General features: G+C 38.5%; 1 pseudogene; it reads left to right on the forward strand.

Moving 5' to 3' along the window:
- Nucleotides 1-2951: 2951 nt before the first annotated feature.
- LOC116119596 lies at nucleotides 2952-5277 on the forward strand (annotated as a pseudogene).
- The last annotated feature ends 3504 nt before the right edge of the window (nucleotides 5278-8781 follow it).

Genomic DNA, 8781 nt, shown 5'->3' on the forward strand with positions numbered 1-8781 from the left:
TTAGTCTAGCAAGAGACTTCGTAGATGTGAGCCACATCTTCTATCAAAGGGGTATACTTTACATACCGAGGAAAAAGGTTGTCTCTCTCGGAAAGGACTTATTCGTTGCCTTTTTTGGTATCTGTTTCAATCCCTGTGACCTTAATCTTGACCTCTCATTTTTTCTGATTGACAGTCTTGCCGCTGGTCGGAGGCTCTTCTTGAGGAACTATCGGCTAAGGCTGCCAATGAGCTCTCAACTCACTAATGTTTGGTCGCTATTTGGCAGAATTTGGCCAAACTTGCATGGTCTTCACTTTGGAGTTCTTTCAATAACTCCATCTACGACCTTATTCCAACGATCAATAAGGTTCGAATTGATTCTTTTAAAGCATTCACAACTTTGGACTACTCGTCCTGGAACCTCGTTAAATACGAGGTCGGAGATTCATCTTTTTCTTGATGAATATTGCTCAAATAACTAAGCGGCATGGCGAACTGCTTCTCGCCTAGAATTTTTGGAGATAAAGCGAGGAGAACTACTGCTAAGATTGGATTGAGTTTGCCTTCAACCTTTTATAACACCTCTTGGCATCTCTTACTGAAGTTACCGTAAAACATCGACACTTTGCCAAGTCGGAGACCTGATGTAATTTCATCAAGTCGTTAAAGGTATCTAGGTGATCTATGGGATATCCTTTCCTGTTGAACTTATTCTCTGACGCCCTAAATCGCTAGGTAAGTGGTGTCTAACAGACTTCCTTTGTGAATAGAGAACTTACTTTCTCTTTCGTCAAATTATTCTAGAGTGCTCTCAGATCATCGAGTATTTTCTGCACCTCATCCAAATCTTCATTGTGAGGAGGATTTTGATTGTGAGCTCTGTTCAATCTTACCTCAAGCAGATGAGCCCGGAGATAGGTCGCTTGCGAACCTATTTTGTCTTGCACACTAGTGTGCAATGTGGAGTCATGATGGTTGGGATAGTAGGTGTTGTCATGCTCCTTGGTGCGTTGCTCGTGATGTTGGTTAAAATCAGAATGTCGATTATTGCCAGATTGGCATGCATGGCTAACCTCACGTGCTTGCGAGTTTTGAGCTTGCCTTTAGCGTGGGTTAAAACCAACATGCTTACACTAGCACTGGGCATTTTGTCGATTAGGACAAGAATCCCTCTGGCGACCATTGTCTTCATTTTCCCCTATGGGCTACTTGACTGGTTGCCTCTCGGGATTAACCTGCCCCAAGATTCACGTTCTTGAGCGGAATGTGCCTTGTGATGTCAAGGGTGACAGTTTCTTTTTGCTACTGATGAACCAGATTGATCGTCAATAGAGTTATTCTGCTTGGTGGGTGTAACCTCTGTAAAGTGTGGTTAATCGAGGCTCTGATTGGCCTACTGCTTGTTCCTCAATTCAGCCACATTCTATTGCACCACATGCACAACTAGCATCCTTATCATCTTCATCAGCTAACCATTCTCAGGGTTAGAGGTCCTTGCCCCTAGTTGATTGGTGACGTGCTGTGTCGGTGGTATTGGTGGTCGGCCTTGAACAGCAGTCTAATTCACCTCTTGGTGGGTGACTTCCACATGGTCCTAATTTCCAGTGGTTGCTTTGGATTTCATATAAGCCATTAGGAATTTCAGGTGATTGGTTGTTCATTGAAATTGTTTGTTTTTACAGAAATAAGAGAAATAGGTGGAGGCCCTCCTTCCAGTGCCAAAATGTTTATACAAAAATTTGCACCAACCTAAGAGAACCGATTGACCTTGACGGAATTGGAACAGATGTGTGCATGATTTAAGATAAACCAATGTAATGTAAGAATGCAATAATGTAAAGAACACAAACATATTTTTAAAGTGGTTCGGCAAGTTAGAATGTGAGCCTATGTCCACTATTATCTTATTGCTTTAGAGAGCTTACAATAACAAGTATATTATGTCTAAACAAATTTGATAACTCCTCTCTCATCGTTTGAGGGGTTTTTTATACAAGTTGTGATAAAAAGGAAGATAGATAAGTTTGGGATTGCGATCCGAATTGATTTACAATCTCGTGATCTTCGTGATTGATCGCTGAGATTGCACTATCAGTGGTGTTGATCTTATCCCTTCCGAAATATCAGAGATTGAAACTTATCTTTGATTTCGTTGAACAATTATTTGGATTGGTGGCTGTAATAAGCCTCACCTGGGTCTAACTGATTCTGGATCGAACTATCTCTTGCGAACTTCTAAGATCTACAAGCTTTATGGCAAAATCACACACAACAATTATATTTAATCGAGGTTTAACTGTATTATATGTGATACATGAATAATATATTTGGGCATCCATCCATTGAAGATACGTCACGTAAATTATAATTTTTAAAAGCACCCATGATATTAGTTACTTATAAAAAAAATAGTGGTGGTTACTTAATCAATAAACATAATAACATATGTAAACAGTTTTTCTAGATGAATATGATAATTGATATGGTAAGTCAGTTTAATACATGGCTATACCTTAACAAATTTCCAAAAATCTTTAAAATTTTTCAAAGATTTAGTTATTTTTATAATTTTATATTCCACTAAACAATTTTAAAAATATCTGGCTTCGGTCTTTTTCCAGTGGTGGAAATACCGCCACGTAAAGCAGTTGTGCACTGTTCTTAACGTCTTGTCCTGTTTGGTTTTTACTTGAATGAGGTAATCTCATATTCTCATTCAAGACTTTGTAAGGTCTAGATCTGAGAATGGAATAAAACCAAAATATATAAAGATACTCAACAAGTTGGCCACAAAGACAAAGAAATTATTTAGTCGGCCCAAAGACTTTAGCCTGACATGGTAATATCGTCCTTCTTTTCCAGGCTTTCGGCACAACCTGACAGTTTTTCTGATAATGTATAATAATATTGTTTGAAAAAGTTCCCAACTCTCTCAGAAAGTAGTCTTATCATCATGGGAAATCGGAAAACGAAATGCATATATTTGTTGATATAGAGGCTAAAACAGTATAATATTCCTAGCACTTTCCTCTTTCCATCTTGACAATATGGAGCTCGTATTCCCCTCCTCAATCCTTCTCAGCTTTCTTATATTTGTCTTCATGGCGCTGAAGATTGGGAAAAGATTTAAGACAAACGACGGAACTTTAAGTCTTCCTCCAGGACCACGGAAATTACCTCTTATTGGTAATCTACACCAGCTTGCTGCTCTTGGATTCCTTCCTCATCGTGGACTGAGAGAGTTGGCCAAGATATATGGACCCTTTATGCATCTCCAGCTTGGAGAAATTTCTACTATTGTCGTTTCTTCGCCGGTATTCGCCGAGCAAGTGATGAAAACTCATGATGCTGTTTTTGCATCAAGGCCGTACAATGAATTAGCAAACATTATGTCTTATGGTTATACTGATATAATCTTTTCACCATATGGTGAATATTGGAGAAAATTAAGGAAAATCTGTACGTTGGAGCTTCTAAGCGCGAAACGAGTCCAATCTTTACGATCCTTATGAGAAGAAGAGATGTCTAATCTCATAAATTCTATTGCTTCAAAAGCAGGATCAGTGATTAACTTCACCGAAACAATTTTCTCATCAACATATGGTCTCACGGCAAGGGCAGCTTTTGGGGAAAAATGCAAAGATCAAGAAAAATTTAAATCGGCTATCAAGGAGATTACACAGTTGCTGGCGGGTTTTAACATTGCAGATCTGTTTCCTTCTGTTGATGTAGTGATACTTTGCTGGAAATGTGTCAAATGCTCAAGTCTGCAGGTTGTGCGTGGAAGATGCAGAAGGTTACATGCAGCTGTGTTTTTGACGTGCATGGGAGTGTTTTTTGAGTAATATCTTGTTTAGAAAATTAAGGGTATTTAAGTAAACTGTATTAGAAGTAAAATGTGTGGTAACATTTGAATTTTGAAAGCTGTAATGTCTGCTATAGTTGGTGTAATTAGCAGAGAGTTGTTACGTGTTATATACTGTCTTTCTTCAATGAATATGACAAGCTTTTGCAATATTTTTATGGTGCTCTGTTTTTCTTTCTCTTGGATGATCTTCGGCTGAAACCAACACCTTCCATCAAATTTCTTCATTCCATCAGCGGAGTCAAGTCAAAATTGGAGAAGCTGATGCAAGAATCTGACAGAATACTTCAAAACATTATCAATGAGCATAAGATGTCTGTCAGGAGTGAAGGAGATAACGATCTGGTTGATGTTCTCTTGAAGTTTCAAGAAGATGGCAATCCTCAATTTTCCTTAACCTCCGAGAACATCAAAGCAGTAGTTTTTGTAAGTATTTTTAATTCTTATAATTACGATTTATATTTAAATCCTTAAGAGTTCAATGCATAATATCTCTCTAGCTAATATCTGATGAACATAAATTCTAAAGTTCGGTGGAATAGTTGTTAGATTTCTTTCAAGATTAATTATATATAAATAGACTTTCCTAAGTTAATCTCCAATTCAGGGGAAAATTATCCATGTTTAAAACCTGACTACTATCTCTTCTATGTTTATATTTCAAGATTACTGATATATAAACTTCTTTTACAGGACGTTTTTAGTGTTGGCAGTGACACATCTGCTACTCTAATGGAATGGACAATGTCCGAGCTGATTAAAAATCCAAGAGTGATGAGAAAGGCTCAAGCTGAGGTGAGGGAAGTCTTCAATAGAAAAGGCAAGGTTGATGAAACGGGCATCAGCGAAATGAAATACCTGAAGCTAGTAATCAAAGAGACATTGAGATTACATCCAGCTGCTCCTTTGTTACTTCCAAGGGAATGTAGAGAGCAAATTGAGATTAATGGATTCAACGTACCAGCCAAGACCAAAGTCATGATCAACGCATGGGCGATTGCAAGGGATTCAAAATATTGGACCAAACTTGAGAGCTTCAATCCGGAGAGGTTCAGTGATGGCTCTCCTGACTATAGAGGAACTAATTTCAAATATATCCTATTTGGTGCAGGAAAGAGGATGTGTCCAGGAATTGCATATGGTCTGGCCAATGTTGAGTTTCCTCTAGCATCGTTGCTGTACCATTTTGATTGGAAACTTCCAGGTGGAATGAAGAATGAAGATTTGGACATGGAAGAGCTCTTTGGTGTGACAGTCATAAGAAAACATGATTTAAGCGTCATCCCTATTCCTTATCAGCCATAGCCTGAAATGGAAGTAGCAGATCTAGTTGTTTTTAAATTTGTTCCCAAATAAGAGTAAGAAGGCGTTGTTATTCTATCTTAATATTCCAAATCCCTAAACCCCTTGTTAAGAAAATGCATTAAGAGGAACTGAAACAAATGAAAGGAAAAATAATGCTCAATTCTTATTAACATGCAACGTTTACATCAATGTACATATATATACAACTTGTAAATAACTGTTTAACTAACTCTAACTGAAAGCTAACAAACTCTAACTATAACTTTCCAGCTCAGCATTCAGCGTAACTAACTTCCACAGCTCAGCGTAACGAACTTCCACAGCTCAACTTCTCCTCTTGTCAACTTGTTTCTTAACAAACTCAACACTCCCCCTCAAGTTGACACTTTGTAGATGTCCTTAGTGCCAAGCTTAGCAATCAATTTCTCATGCTACTGCACACCTAGGCCTTTAGTCAAAATATCTACAATCTGGTTTCCAGTTGCAATATATCCTGTCCGTATAACTCCTTGCTGAATTTTTTCTCTTGTAAAATGGCAGTCAATCTCAATGTGTTTGGTCCTCTCATGATACATTGGATTGGCTACTATTTGTAATGCAGCTTTGTTATCACAATACAGCAACACAGGTTGTATTCCTTCTACTCCTAATTCATCCAACAAACCAAGCAACTAAATTATCTCAGATACACATGCTGCCATGCTTCTGTACTCTGCTTCGGCAGATGATCTAGCTATAGTACTTTGTTTTTTTGACTTCCACGATATAAGAGATTCTCCAAGCTTGACACAATACCCACTTACTGATTTTCTGCTCATCTAACAAGCTCCCCAATCCGAATCACAATATGCAGCAAGCTCCATTTTATTGCTTTATGGTAATAACAACCCCAATCTAGGATTTTGTTTAATATAGCTAACGACCCTTAATGCTGCTTCCAAGTAGGACTCCTTAGGTGCATGCATGTATTGACTAAGTGTTTGTACTGAAAAGGCTATGTCAGGCCTTGTCATGGTCAAATAAAGTAGTCTTCCAATCAACCTTTTATAATTGGATTAATCCTCTAACAACTTGTCCTCTGATGCAGGTTGAAATTGTTGATCATATTCAAATGAAGTGAGCTTTGAATTCTGTTCAAGTGGAGTCTTTGCAGGCTTTGCATCGGCTAGTCCAGCTTCTGATATGAGCTCTAATGCATACTTTCTTTGACTCATAACCAGACCTTCCTTTGATCTAGCAATTTCGATGCCAAGGAAGTACTTTAGCTCACCAAGGTCTTTTATCTTAAAGCTCCTTTGTAGAACAGATTTCAAGTCAAGCAGCATCTTATGATCATTACCAGTGATTAAAAGATCATCTACATAGACCAGTAAAATTACTATCTTGCTGCCATTCCTTTTAGTAAATAAGGAATAGTCATATTTGCTCTACTGATATCCATGCTTGAGTAGTGCGTCTGTCAGCTTGATATTCCACTGTCTACTAGTTTGCTTTAATCCATATAAGGATTTGAGGAATCTACAAACCAATGGCTCCCCCTGATTGCGAAAACCTTTAGGTAACTCCATGTAAACTTCTTCAAAAAGATCTCCCTGTAAAAAAGCATTATACACATCCATTTGCATAAGTGGCCAACCATGAATTGATGCTAAAGCCAAGACACTCCTGACAGTTACCATTTTAGCAACCGGACTAAATGTATCAGTATAGTCAATGCCTTCCTGTTGGTTGTAGCCTTTGGCTACAAAACGTGCCTTGTATCTCTCAAGGCTGCCATCTGAGTGGTACTTAGCTTTAAAAACCCATTTACATCCTATGGCAGATTTTCCTGGTGGAAGAGGAACTAAGGTCCAAGTTTGGTTAGCCTCTAAGGCAGCAATTTCTGTCTGCATAGCAGCCACCCAATGAGGATCACGAACAGCCTCTTCATACGTAGCAGGTTCATGGATACGAGAGATAGCAGTGAGAAAGCATTGATAGGAAGGTTGAAGGTGCTTGTAAAAAACATAGTTGGTGATTGCATAATGAGTAGCAGGAGAGATATAATCAGTGAGCCAGATAGGTGGTTTGACAGTCCTAGAGGATCTTCGGAGGACTGGAGGTGATGATACAGCAGGAGAAGTATCATGCGTGGAAGAGTCTGATGAATTAAGTGGCTGTGGTGAATTGTCAGGTGAAAAAAACTATTGTGGTGCATCAACCGGTAAAGGTTGGTGAGATAACTCAAGGTCCTCAAGATGTACAGGTGAAGGAGAATGATAAGGAGGCAAAACAACTAAAGAGGACTGAGAAAGGAATGGAAAAACATGCTCCACAAACTTCACATCTCTGCTTACAAAAAACATGCGAGTTTCCAAATTCAGAAGCCTGTATCCCTTTTGGGTTGCTGAGTATCCCATTAAAACTGATGGAGTAGCTTTCTGGGCAAATTTATCTGTTGAGGGAAGATGAGTGGCATAACTGAGATAGCCAAACACCCTAAGATGATCAATTGACGGTGGTGTTCCATGCAATATTTCATAGGGAGACTTGTTGCCTAAAACAGGAGATGATAATCTGTTCACCAAATAACATGCAGTGAGAATGCATTCACCCCAGTATTGCAGTGGAATTCCAGCTTGGATTTTCAAAGACCTAGCCATATCCAACAGGTGCCTGTGTTTGCGTTCTGCCACCCTATTCTGTTGAGGGGTGTAGATGCAAGAGCTTTGATGGATGATGCCCAAGGATGTGAACAACTCATTACAAGCAGTGTTAAAAAATTCTCCCCCATTATCTGATCGAATGAATTTGATAGAAGCAGCAAAATGATTCTGGACCAGCAAAAAAAAATTTCGAAGATGAAGTATGGTTTCTGACTTATGTTTCATTAAGAAAATCCAAGTGATCCTTGTATGATCATCTACTATAGTGAGAAAGAACCTATGATGGTCAACGGTGGGATGAGGATAAGGGCCCCAAACATCCATATGCAACAAATGAAAAGGATGAGATGCTCTATTATGACTTGACGTAAATGGCAATCTGACTTGTTTAGCTAAGGGGCATATTCTGCAATCTGCTACACACTTTATATCATCTTGAGTAAACTTTATTGAAGGGAAATATTTCAGTTTAAGAATAGGCACATGACCAAGCCTTTTGTGCCACAATTCAACAGAAGATAAACAACAATTATTATGTAAAGTAGGAAGATCTTCGGGCACTGCAGAAATGTGGAAAACCTTGGAGACAGCAGATGGATGTGGAGGCATAGCTGGTGTTGCATGGTGTTTGAAAGGCAACAAAAAATATAAACCTTCAGCTTCTCTACCAATCCCCTTTACCTTCCCACTGAAAAGGTCCTGAAGTATACAAAAGTCAGGAAAAAAAGAGATGTAACAAGACAAATCTCTTGTCATCTTTGCAACTGAAATCAAGTTGAATTTGAAATCTGGAATGTAGAGAACATTGGTGAGTTTCTGGTCAGAAGCAAGATAATGTGATCCAATATGAGAAACTTTAGACATATGACCATTAGGCAATCGTACTGATGTAGAAACATGTGAAGTTGCTAAATCTGATAATAGATCAATACAAGGGGACATATGATGACTAGCTCCTGTGTCTAGAATCCAGGATTATTTTTT

The sequence above is a fragment of the Pistacia vera genome, unplaced genomic scaffold, assembly GCF_008641045.1.
Source record: "Pistacia vera cultivar Batoury unplaced genomic scaffold, PisVer_v2 Contig896, whole genome shotgun sequence".
NCBI classification, from domain to species: domain Eukaryota; kingdom Viridiplantae; phylum Streptophyta; class Magnoliopsida; order Sapindales; family Anacardiaceae; genus Pistacia; species Pistacia vera.